The sequence below is a fragment of the Sturnira hondurensis genome, unplaced genomic scaffold, assembly GCF_014824575.4.
Source record: "Sturnira hondurensis isolate 20B ecotype Veracruz unplaced genomic scaffold, ASM1482457v3 Scaffold0014302, whole genome shotgun sequence".
In the NCBI taxonomy this organism is placed as follows: Eukaryota; Metazoa; Chordata; class Mammalia; order Chiroptera; family Phyllostomidae; genus Sturnira; species Sturnira hondurensis.
The window spans coordinates 491,442-504,976 of NW_028086933.1; the positions used below are offsets into that span (position 1 = coordinate 491,442).

At 37.1% G+C, this 13,535-nt stretch overlaps 1 protein-coding gene across 1 annotated transcript in view; it reads left to right on the top strand.

Annotated features, from left to right (window-relative positions):
• Positions 1–13,535, top strand: part of CTNNA3 (catenin alpha 3) — a 1,522,505-nt gene that overhangs the window by 108,944 nt on the left and 1,400,026 nt on the right. The window lies entirely within an intron of this gene.

The window sequence follows — 13,535 nt, forward strand, 5'->3', positions numbered from 1 at the left end:
CACCTGAGCTGGGTGCTCTCTAGGTTTCCCTTGTGTGGGCTGTGTGCCCTCCTATTATAGTTGAGCCTTGATTGCTGTTGGCACCTTAGTGGGTGGGTTTGACCTTCAGGCTGACTATGAGGGATGGTTGTGTGGTGGCCAGCCCCACTGAGTGGGAATTGCTTTGGTGAGGCTCGGTGCTAGCCAAGTCTGTCCTTTGGGTGTGCCATTTGTGGAGCTGATTGGGTGTGCTCAACTAGCCTGTGTGTGATCTGGGGTCTCTTAGGGAGGGCTCTAGAGCAGGCCAATGTCAACTATCATTTATGCCTGGCTTTTGGCTGTCTGGTGGGAGCTACAAAGTGAATGCAATTTGTGCTGGGCTTGGAAGTACTTGAGAGAGGCTGTGCTTGAACTGAGGCCAGTTGTAGCTAGTGTCAAGCTTGGGGACCTTTAGTGGACACCATGTTGTGAACTGAGGCCAGCTAACACTTGTGCTTATGCTGGGCTCAGGGCTACTTAGTTGCAGCTCTATTCCAAGCCAACACTCACTGCCATGTATGCCAGGCTTTGGGCTATCTGATAGGGCTTACAATGTGATTTGAGACTGGTTGTCACTTGTGTCAGGCTTGGGGCCACTTAGCAACATGTTTTGGGCACACTGAGTCTAGCTGCTGCTCAGTTGGGGTTTGTGAACCTTTCAGAAAGATTAGAAAAATCCACAGTGTGAGCTGAGGCAGGCCACTTGTGTGAAAAAACCACTGAAAATTGTTTAGGATGGGTATGTGAGTTGGGTGGGGTGTGGTCTCCGGGAATCACCAGAGCAGGGCAAACAGTATTAACTACATTAGTGGAAAGCTCAATTATGGTGCCTGCTTGTGACTGCTGGCTGGGAGGGGCAAGTAATCAACACAGGGGAAATGTAGCCTGCGGCAATTCCATCCCTGGAGAGCTGCCCTGTGTTCTGCTCCTCCAGCCCTTAGCCTTAAGCTAGTCAACTCATTTCCTTCCCATCCTTGGCGCTTTTCAAGCTGCTGCCTCTGCACTGTAGCCCAGGGTGAGTGAATTTGTGAGTGAGTGAGTCCATGTGAAGGCCCTTCTAGAGGAGCCTCTGGGTCTCCTGCAGGCCTCTATCTCATTTTGGTACAATCCCCACTGGTTTTTGTAGCCAGGTGTTATGGGGACACCTGTTTCCAGCACTGGTGCCTGGACTAGAGAGCCAGGTGTTGGTCTTGGATCCCTTGCTGCAGCCAAGATACCCCTCCCAATGTTTAATTGCCGTACAGTGGGAGTGGGCACCTGCCTGTTCTGTGTCTGCACTCCTCCTGGCAATGTCATTGTAGTTTCTTTATATCCTTAGTTATAAGACTTCTCTGTTCAGCTAGTCTTCAGGTGGTTCTCAGTGGTGGTTCTATAATTTAGTTGTAATTTTGACATGGTTGTGGGAGGAGGCAAGCACAACGTTGACTTACTTTAGCATTTTGACAAAAAAATGTCTATTATTCCTATTTTATGGATGAAAAAACTGAGGCATACTGAGTTTAAGAATCCTGCTCAAGGCAATAGGAAAACAAACTTTTGGAACTTAGTACTCCAAGGATTAGAACAGCTTTAACTGTAATTACCTTTTAGAAGTGCTTAGACAAGTTTATGGGCCTATAACAGGTTGTAAAGAAATTTAGGTATGTCAGGAGGAAGACATTTCTTAACTCTAACCACACACTTTCATATTGGTGCATTGTCAGAGACTAAATTTGTGCTAGAATTTAAGCCACTTATAAGTATTTATTGTACAACAATAAATGAAACCTCGTAATGAAAAAAAGAAGATCTTTTGTGGTAAATTGTTATGAAAAATTTCTATGTGAATTGTATTACCAACTCCTTTCTTTTGAAGTTCCAAATCGAATGAAGACAAACTGAAGTCTTTTTAAATAATCAGGATTACAAATAATTTAGTGTGTTTCCCATAAAGTGTTCTGTAGAACTCGTCTTATAAATATGTGACCTAAATTTTTTTTGGTCAATGTCGCACACAGAAATTCCCTTTGAATGTTTCCAGTGCATATTAGCATATTAAAGTGCAAGAGATATTGAAGGAAAGAAACTTGTTTAACTTTGCTTAACCCAGAGTTTTCCAAATTTCTTGGTGCTAGAACTTTTCTGTTACATATTAATCCTGAAACTTTCTCAGGCTATACTTTGGGAAATAGTAGTTAAAAATTTCCAATAATATTTATAATTATATTATTTTAAAGTATATTTTATTGATTATGCTATTACAGTTGTCCCAATTTTTTCTCTCCTTTACCCCCATCCCACCACTCTCCTGCATCCCTCACCCCTTAGTTCATATCCATAGATTGAACATATAAGGTCTTTGGTTTCTCCATTTCCTATACTATTTGTATTCTCCCCCTGTGTATTTTTTGCCTGCTATTTATGCTTCTTATTCCCTGTACCTTTTCTCCCATTTGCCCCCTCCCCACTGATAACTGTCCATGTGATCTCCATTTCAGTGATTCTGCTCCTGTTCTAGTTGTTTGTTTAGTGTATTTTTGCTTTTGTGTTTTAGGTTCAGTTGTTGATATTTGTGAGTTTGTTGTCACTTTACTGTTTGTAGTTTTTGATCTTCTTAGGTAAGTCCCTTGAACATTTATAATAAGGGCTTGGTAATGATGAACTCCTTTAACTTGACCTTATCTAGGAAGCACTTTATCTGCCCTTCCATTCTAAATGATAGCTTTGCTGGATAGAGCGATATTGGATGTAGGTCCTTGTTTTTCATGACTTTGAATACTTCTTTCTAGCCCCTTCTTGACTGTGAGGTTTCTTTTGAAAAATCAGCTGACAGTCTTATGGAAACTCCTTTGTATGTAACTTTCTTCTTTCCTCTTGCTGCTTTTCAGATTCTGTCTTTGTCTTTAATTTTGGGTAATGTAATTATGATGTGTATTGGTGTATTTCTTCCTGGATTCAATTTCTTTGGAACTCTCTGAACTTCCTGGACTTCCTGGAAGTCTGTTTCCTTCACCAGATTGGGGAAGTTTTCTTCATTATTTGTTCAAATAAGTTTTCAATTTCTTGCTCTTCTCCTTCTCTTTCTGGTGCTTCAATGATTCAGATGTTGGAACATTTAAATTTGTCCCAGAGGTTCCTAAGCCTCTCCTCATTTTTTTGAATTGTTTCTTCATTCTGTTCCAGTTGCATGTTTATTTCTTCCTTTTGTTCCAAATCATTGATTTGAGTCACGATTTCCTTCCCTTCACTGCTGGTTCCCTATATATTTTCCTTCATTTCATTTTGTATAGCCTCCATTTCTTCCTTTATTTTGAGACTGAACTCAATTATTTCTGTGAGCATCCTGATTACCATTGTTTTGAACTCTACTTCTGATAGGTTGTCTATCTCATTGCTTAGTTCTCTTCCTGGAGTTTTGATCTGTTCTTTTATTTGGGCCATTTTTCTGTCTAGGCACGCCAGTCTGGATGAATGTTTCCTTAACTCCTTGGTTGTTGGACTTCCATACAGTTTGATTTTTCTTGCAGTTCTGGTTGTTTTTAGTTTTTAAATTGGTTGTTATCTTTTTTGTTGTTCAAGGAAGTGAAGCATTTCTACCTATGACTCCATCTTCTCTGGAACCCCTTAAATATGGTTATATTAAATTTCTACTTGTCATAAAAATAGTAATGCAGAAATCTCAGTGCTTCATAGTCTGATATCTTACTGAAGTAGATAGACTTTTTCCTACAATAGTCAATACACATAATTACCTAATAGTATATCTCATCGTTAACAGTGATAGTAATCTCAGTTGTGTGAGACAGTGAGCGTGATTGTTGTTGTCAAACTGAGCTGAAATCTGCTACCTAGCTATTCCTGTTCCTATTTCTAGTTATGCTTTCTGGAGCAACACAGAATCAGGGCAGTAGGAAAAGCTATTTTCAAATAACTGATGATTGCTCTTAGGACTTACCTATGGCTTCCCTTATCTAGGCTGAAAAATTTCTTGACCCTTTAACATTCTTTGTGTAACAGTTTCAGACTACTTTGAATGCTCTAGAATTTCCATATCTTGTATGATTTTCAGTTTTCTGCTGAAATTTTCAATGTTGATTTTTATGTATAATTTTTATGTACCTGAACAAGGTAAGCAGAATTGTTTTATGGTTAAAGTTTGAAAACTTCAGTGTCTGGACTCCCACGGTACCTGCTTGTGTTAGTTATCATTATGCTGGGTTTTGCCCATGGTGTCTTGTCTTTGTGTGCTCAACATTTTCTCTTCTGGAACTCATCTCAGGAAATTACTCACTGTTTCATTAGCTCTTTGATATTTAACGATGAAGTATTTTACATTTCATCAAATCATATTAGATGGAATCAGAAGGATTGAACTGAACTAGTAATTTGCCAATACAAAAAATAGAAGTCTCCATACTCATCTCTGTACATTTTTTTCTATGCTTATTCTAGATCACAGGTGGCAAACACAAGGCCTGAGGGCAAAATCCGGCCCTCCACCTTGTTTTATCTGGCCCAGCACCTTTTTTCTACTAGGTGGCAGTGCTGAGCTCTCACTTAACTGTTAAGGAGTAGTTACATTTATATTGCCCTAAAATTACATTCGGCCATTTGAATGCAACTGTAAGGCTGATGTGGCCCCTACTGAAAATGAGTTTGACACCCCTGCTCTAGGTTATAGGTAACTTTCATAAATATTACAAAAATATTTTGAAATAAAAGTCAACTGTGTGATGTGAACATTGCATAGTATACTGAGACAATTACCTCTCTGACTTAATGTCTGACATTATCTGACCTGTTATGATAGCCTTGTTCGCTGTTGGTTCATACTGATTTTGTGAGCAATTAAAACCTCAAGTTTCTGAACTCAACTAATCTGAATCCAAGTTTTTCTCCTGTGATATTAGTTATCTTTCTATATGTAGAGGTAAATATTACATTTTTACTCATTGAATTGTATCTTGTTAATTCTGGCTTTTTGTTATAATCCATCCAGATTTTTTTCTTTTTAAAAATATTTTATTTATTTTTAGAGAGAGGGGAAGGAAAAGAGAAAGAGTGGAAGAGAAACATCATTGTCTGGTTGCCTCTCATGTGTCCCCTGCAGGGGACCTGCCTGCAACCCAGGCATGTGCCCTGACTGGGAATTGGACCAGCCTTTGCTTCACAGGCTCGTGCTCAATCAGCCAGGGCGATCACCAGCCAGGGCAATCACTGAGCTACACCAGCCATGGCGATCTTTTTGTCTTCTAATTTTTTCTTGTAACCTGGTATCATTTTTAGATTTTTTAAACCAAATTATTCATGAAAAACTGTCTAATGACAGGGAAAACTATGCTGTATCTTCCTTTCAGATAACATCAATTAAACATTAACACATATTGAGTGAAGTTGTTAAAGTGAGTTTCAAACCCATATCATTGGGCTGCTGTATAAACCATGTATTTTTATTTTATCCTCAAGCACTTTCTAAAAGGTCTTCCTGAAATCAAGATGCATTATCTGTTGCATTGCAGTTCTATCAGTGTAGTAACTCCGGTTGTAAAAAGAATGGGGTTAGTTTGACATGACTTACTCTTAACCATCTCATAAGAGCTCTAAGTTACCATTGCTTGCTTTCCTTTTTCTTTTTCTGACTTTCATTTTTCAATCACTCACAATCCACTTACTTATGGTTATAAGCCACTTGTCTATTGGTATCTCCTTGCTCTTAAGATCTAGATATAATTGGCTTGAACTCTCATTCTATGTCCTGTCAAATATACTGTTTTTCCAAAAATTCTGTATTTTGGGGGATCATATTCTCATAGTCACCCCTGGCTCAAGGTTTTTGCCTCCATTGAACACACACACACACACACACACACACACATGCATGCACATGCTGACTCCAATACTTTTAGACAAGCTGTGTTTATGTACATGCCAAACCTTATAGAAACTTGGGAAGATGAAAGGGAAGGAGTTCTGTTGTGTAACAATGTGTTCTAAGTTGCTTTAATTTGTATATTAAAAATGTTCAAAAAATGTTCAAAAATTCTAGCTACTTTTTCTCATTGTTATTCCACTTTTTCCTCCCTACTTACTCTCCTTTACTGTTCCTCACACCCCTTAATTCCTGTTATTTAAATGCACTGAGTTTCCATCTCTCCACCATCTGCTAGGTTTCTGATAGTCTGTACCCTTGAATACAACTATCTACTTTAATTTACTTCTTAAATTATTTCCTCAATATAGACAGTTCCTTCCCTAAGAAGAATTCTGTAGCCCACCCGCCCTTCCTCTCACGTGCACGCATGCACACACATCCTCCTGTATACTAATCTATTATAGATGTATTCTGGGGGGAGGGCATCAACTTTAAATATATAGATTTCTTCTTCTGGGCATATAATCTTCCTTCAAAAGTGACTTTTTTTCTTTTCCTTGTTTTGAATAAATAGACAAAGTCTTACATCTCCTTCTCTATTACAATCTTATCTTAGTGTTCCATTCATGCTTCTGGTCATTTTGGGCTATTCCCCCTGACACTCATACAAGCTCCTGTTATATTTTTGCATTTATTATTTATTGCATAATAGCAAAGAATTTTTCTGCTTGCACAACATTTTCTTTCGAGGCCTCATTTTTTTCTCTTACTATAATGTTTTCCAAATGACAATTTTTTATTCCTATTGAGGTATGTGAGTATTTCCTCTTAAATGTCAGGTAAATGAGCTGTTACTCTCATTTGATTAACAGTCTTTGCCTAAATATTTTTCTGATTACTTTATACTTTTTAATCTTTATTAAATTATCCTCTTTCCACTGAGACTTCCCCCAGGGATGCAGTTATGATCAACCATTTATAAGGACATAGACTTAGATCACCAACTAGTGCAAACGTGATTAACTGAGCTACTCTCAATAGGGTAAGTGCTGCCAACCAACATGGAATTAATATGTACTTAAATACATCAAGGACTCCTGACATGGCAGTTTTAAAGGTATCTAGTTCCTTAAGGAAGTACATATTGTCTTCTGGGGAGAATAGGTTCAAATCAAAGGTAAAAGAGGACAGAGGAAAAATGATGATATTTCAATATTTAATTAATTTAAGGAAGTTAGAAAGGCAATTTGGCTTTATTACCACTATTATTTATTATTGTCTATGGAGATTTAAGTTAAAAATTTTCTTCCTTTGGTATTGTTCAAGTTTTTTTTGAACTTTTCTTTGCTATTTATACCTCTCTAGAGTCCATATTATATTTTATCTGGATTTTACAAAGGTCAACTTTTGAGAGAAAATTACCGAGGATGTCTCTTACTTTCTTTAGGGGTTAAGACAACATGGAGAGAAAAACATAGCTTTTGGAAGTAGGGAGACCTTGCTTGAATTCTGATTCTATTACTGATTAGCTGGATGATTTTGGGAAAGTTAAATATCTGTGAGACTTGTTCTTTTTCTTCTGAGCTATAGGGATAATAACACTCACTCTGAATACTTTGAAGAGATCTTGTGAAGATTAAATATATAAACTAGCTGTTAAGAACCCTGTCCTACCTTTCTCCATGGTAGTACCTTGCTCCTACTTTTTGACTGTTGCAGTGCAAATTGTCCTTATTCCTAAAAATTGAAGGGAATCAAATTTGATTGCCGACTTGAATTAACTTTTACGATGTTTTTTCATTTATCATATCATAACTAGTTTTATTTTTTTTTAATGGGAATGTTGGTCTGTTTGGGTTAGGAAATAGACCAATGTCATTACAGAAATGGTTCCAGTGTTTAATAACTTATGTCAAATATCAATACATATTTGATATTTGCTGCACACATTGCTATAAAACATTCATATACTTAAAATGATTATGAATATGAAGAGTATTCATAGTGGTAACAGAAAGTCACATAGTACCATATTGGTTGCTGAGACTTTTTGAGACCATTTTCTGTTGTTAATAGGAAGGTATGTACCAGCAAAAACACTTTATAAAGCTTTTTTAAAAAAGATTTTATTTATTTATTTATCTTTAGAAGGGAAGGAGAGAGGGAGAGAAACATCAATGTATGATTGCCTTTTGTGTGTCCCCTGCTGGGAGCTGGCCTGCAGGGAACTGGCCTGCAACCCAGGCATGTGCCCTGACTGGGAATTGAACCGCAGTTCTCTGGTTCTCAGGCCTGTGCTCAATCCACTGAGCTACACCAGCCAGGGCCTTTATAAAGCTTTTTAAAAATTAAAAATATTAGCAGTTTATAAGGGGAGAAATTAATATATAATTAAGAGCTGTTAGAAGCCAAGTATATTCTGCACAAGATCCTAGGTAAAACACACAAAGAGATACTAAGGTTTAAAGAAAAAAGCAAGTCACAGGAATGTTATTTAAGATGGAACAGGAGAAACTAGAAAATAGAGGCACATAGGGCACAAGTCATTGGTTTTGTGCTACATTTCACACTGAAAACTTTAGGGACAAAGAGAATTTAGGCTGTGTAGCAATTTTAACTTCTGAAAAGGACCAGCATCATTCCAGGTAGCCCCAATTTGATTAATTTACTAATCTGCTTAGGAAATACTTATTTTCTGTGTCCTTACTGTGTGCTAGTCACCATTCTGTGTGCTAGGGATTTATATTTAGAAAAAAATACCATGGTCCTACTTTCCTGGATTTCATAGACTGGATAAGAAATAAATTAACAATGTAAGTTACTATTTTAGAGGTTGGTCAAGGGTGAAGGAGGCATGATGACAGTTGTGGAAGGGGGGAATGTTCTGAGTGAATAATGCATGGCCCAGTTTGGAGAAAGAACTAGATGAGGAAAGCATTTTAAGTGGAGGGAATATATATTCTTGAAGACCTGTAGTACTTATGGATGGCTGAGATGAAAGATGATGGTATGGGAGAAATAAGAGCTGAAACTGAGGAAGTGTGGGGATAGACCTACTTGTGAAAGGCCTATGTGCTAAGTTGAAAAGTTTGAACTGTAGTCTGAAAGGTGAGGGGGAACCATTACAGAATTTTAAGCAGGAAAATTGTGTAAGAAAAGGGATATTTTAGGACCACTACTGTCAACAGTTGGCACGGGGGCCACATTGGAGGCAGTGAGGCTAGTGATGAGGCTGATTCATCTGGTTTTAGAATGATGGTGTAGGGTGAGGAATGAATGAGAGAAATGAAGGAGGAACAGTCTACTATTTGGAAAGTGATTGGATTCTGTTTGGAGGGAAAGGGAAGTATCAAGCGGCCTTCTAGCAATTTGGTTGGGCATTGAGGACATTGATTTTTTGCATATAGAGAAGAAGAAATTTATGGGTTTTTATACCCACTGAATTTGAGGCACATATGAGTGATACTAGATTGCACATAGAGAAGAAACAATTTATGGGTTTTATACATACTGAATTTGAGGCAGATATGAGTGATACTAGAAATAAAAGATAATAACAGGAGTAGGAAAACAAATAAAAGAAGAGATAGATTTGGAAAGCCTGAAAAAGTAATTGTTAGGAGAAGCAATATGTTTGTATGAGGTCATGTGGTAGGTTTGGTGGGAATCCAATAATGCATTTTACAGAACTAGAACAAATATTTCAAAAATTTATATGGAACCACACATGGCCCTGCAGAGCAATGGTGATCCTGAGAATGAAGAACAAAGTTTGAAGAATCATGCTACCTAATACCAAACTATACTCTAAGGCCACAGTACTCAAAACAACATGGTACTAGCATAAAAATGGACACATAGATCAATGGAACATAAGAGAGGGCCAGAAATAAATCCATATTTTTATAGTCAATTAATATTCTAGAGAGGATGCAAGCACATACAATGGGCTGAAGAAGTTTATTCAATAAATGGTATTGAGAAAATTGAACAGATATGTATAGAAAAAATGAAACAACCACTTTCTTACACCACACACAAGAATAAGTTCAAAATGGATTAAAAACTTAAAATATTAGACCCCCAAACCATAAAAATCCTAGAAAAAAACAGGCAGCAAAATCTTGGATGTTGCTTAGAGCAATATTTTATTGGATGTATCTCCCCAGGCAACAGGAACAAACAACAAGAAATAAACAAATGGGACTATATCAAACTAAAAAGTTTTTGCACAGCAATGGAAATCATCAACAAAATACAAAGGCAACTCACAGAATGGGAGAACACATTTGCTGATATATCTGATAAAGTGTTAATATCCAACATTTATCAAGAACTTACAAAACTCAATAACCCCCTCAAAAAATCCCCCAAAAGCAAAGAACCTGGATAGACACTACTCCAAATAGGACATACAAATGGCCAATAGATTTATGAAAAGATGCTCAACATCACTAATCATCAGAGAAATGCAAATAAAAACCACATGAGTTATAATCTCATACTTGTCAGAATGGCTATAATCAGTAAATCAATAAACAAGTGCTGTCAAGGATGTGGAGAAAAGGGAAGTGACCCTTTTGCACTGTTGGTAGCAATGAAGACTGGTGCAAGCACTGTGGAAAGCTGTATAAAGATACCTCCAAAAATTAAAAACTCATGTGCCTTTTGACCCAGTGATCCCACTTCTGGGAATATACCCAAAGTAACCCAAACACAAATTCAAAAAAACATATGCACCCCTATGTTCATTGCAGCATTATTTACAATTGCTGAGATATAGAAGCAGTCCAAATTTCCATCAGTAGATGAATGGATAAAACAACTGTGGGGCATTTACAAAATGGAATACTACTTGGCCATAAAAAAGAAGAAAATTTTACCCTTTGTTAAAAGTGGATGGACAGACCTAGAGAACATTATGCTAAGTGAAATAAGCCAGGTAGAGAAAGACAAATAGTCTATGATTTCACTCATATGTGTTATCTAATGAACAAACTGAGCTAACAAGCAAAGTAGAGACAAATTCGTAGATGGAGAGCAGGATGACAGCTTTTGGCAGTGGGTGGTTAGGGAGTGGAGGAATTGAGCAAAAAGGAAAAACAACTCATGGAAATTGACAACAGTGTGGTGATTGCTGGGAGCAGGAGGGTGCAAGGGGACTAAATGGTAACAGAAAAATACAATAAAGATTAAATAAAAAAAGTATAGCACAGGAAAGTAATCTAATCAATAATAGTATAATAACTACATATGGTACCAGATGAGTGCTGGAAATATTGGGGGAACACTTAGTGAAGTATATGATTGTCTAACCACTATGCTGTACACCTGAGACTAATACAAAATATTGAATGTAAATTGTAATGAAAAAAATTTTAAATGTTTTAAAAAATATTAACACCAGATAAATTCAATGTTCAACAAATTATTTGGGATTCTTGAATTATTTTAAATTACCACTCAAAACTTTGAACAGGCAGAATCCAGGAATATTAAAATCTCTTTGATGAATTGTGCTTCCTTTCCTAACTTAAACTGAGAGAGAAGCTATTTTGAGACACAGTCAATATAATGAAATTACAATGGACTGAACTGATATAGAAAATCTCAAGAGGCCTCTCTCAATGATCAGGCACAGTGGCCTATGAGAATGCAAATCTTAAAATTAAGTCAATTATCAAATATCTTTTTTTGAATATTTTTAAAAGATTTTATTTATTTATCTTTAGAGAGGAAGGAAAGGAGAGAGGGAGAGAGATATCAATGTGTGGTTGCCTCTCTTGCGTCGCTTGCAGGGAACTGCCCTGCAACCCAGGCCTGTGCCCTGACTGGGAATCGAACCTCGATCGTGTGGTTCGCAGGCCCATGCTCAATCCACTGAGCTACACCAGCCAGGGCTCAAATATCTTTACATAAAATCTAAACCTTACCTTAACCATTGTCTTATTTTTATTTTCTCATCTGCAAGGTAAAGTTACTGCTTTCATTCTTTAGCATCTTTAAGTGTACGTGTGGGCAGATGTTGATGGGGCTTTTAATAGGGATCTAATGCAAAGTTACACTATGGATTTTGTATGACCTCTCCTTGACAATCATTTGTTTTTGTAAATAAAGAAGTCCACTTAAATTAATGAATCATCTTAATTTGAGTATTCTGAACTATTTCATATCAATGAATGGGGGATATAAGTCCTGATACTGAAAGTTCAAGCTAACAGCTCCACGTTATGCAAACTCTGACCTTTAATGAAAACATTCTGTGGCGATGTGTCCTTACTGGATTTTCTCTTTCTTCTTCAGCCATGGACGGATGATCTGGAATCCTGTTTTTTATGTTTCTGAACTTGTGTCAACCCTAAAGTTTCTACTTGGAGTTGTATAAAAGTTCACAGATGTAAATGTGAGAAGTAGAGCTAATATTTCTTAGGGAACAGATTGACTGGTAAAATAGTTTATATTACTTATAAAATTACACAAATTGTTTAAAATTTTAGGTCTGGTATTATTTTGATTTGAACATAGTGGGAATGGACCCAAGAATGGCAAGGCCTGGAGATGATCATAAAACATAATAAACAGTATAATGGTTATTAAAATTATGCTGAAAGAAATATGTTTACTCTGCTACAGAAAGGAAAGATGATCAGACTTAGGCCATCTTTAGACTGATGTGTGGGACTGGTTCCTATTTAAGGCTCTGAAAATTCTTCTTGTGATTTGAGACCCCAATCAATTTCCCTTATGAGTTTCATGTGGCCTGAGTCTTTCAATTAACATCAGTGAGTTTTTGCTGTTTCATCACATATTGCTTTTATTCCCTTTTTGCACTCTCTTCACTCTGCCTTATGTTAGAGCTAATGATAGAGCAGAAGGAACACAACACTGTAGTCAAGACCCAGTTGAAACTGAGTCCTGTTCACTCAAGGGCAGAATGGATAGCGAAGGAAGAGCTCCTGGGGTTCGGTGAGGATGCATGGGAAAGCGCAAAGTGCCTGCCATTGAGCAGGCACTCAAATGTCAGAGTCTTTCCCATTGTGAGTTTCATGTTTGGCCTCACCTGTAGTCTGTAAGTTCTTTTAGCACAAGAAATGTGCTTGTATTCACAGTGCCTTGTACGTAGTAGGTTCTAAGAGATTACATTGTGGGATGTCCTGCTGTGGAAGCGTAGGACTGTTATTTCCCCTTTCTTTTTCTTCTGCCACCTTGGATTGAGATAAACATGTTGCTTTCATGAGACTGAGGATTTAAGTCAGCGGAATGCCATTATAATATGACTTATTCCATAGGGTTTGAAATAGTAAGGGTCGAATTCTATTAGCCTGTCTCATAGCATTGTAGTCACAGTGGAGTTCTGGTGTGTTTAAGATGAAGTCTCTATCGAGTGTGGAAATCTATCCCATGGCAGACAGTGAGCATATGGGAAATAAATAACATAAAGAGAAAATGCTAATGTCTTGCAAATGACATTACTCGACATTTTCAATCATCCTCCAAAGTATGTTCTTAAAATTTACTAAAGTTAACCAAGAATTTAATTTCTTGTGAGTTCCCTTTGCTTAATTACTTAGTAGTAGGAAAATATTCTGTGATCCATTGCAATTTGTCTCCTTTGTGTTTTTCTGGTATCTGACTTAAAAATGAACAGAAACATTCTGATTCAGCA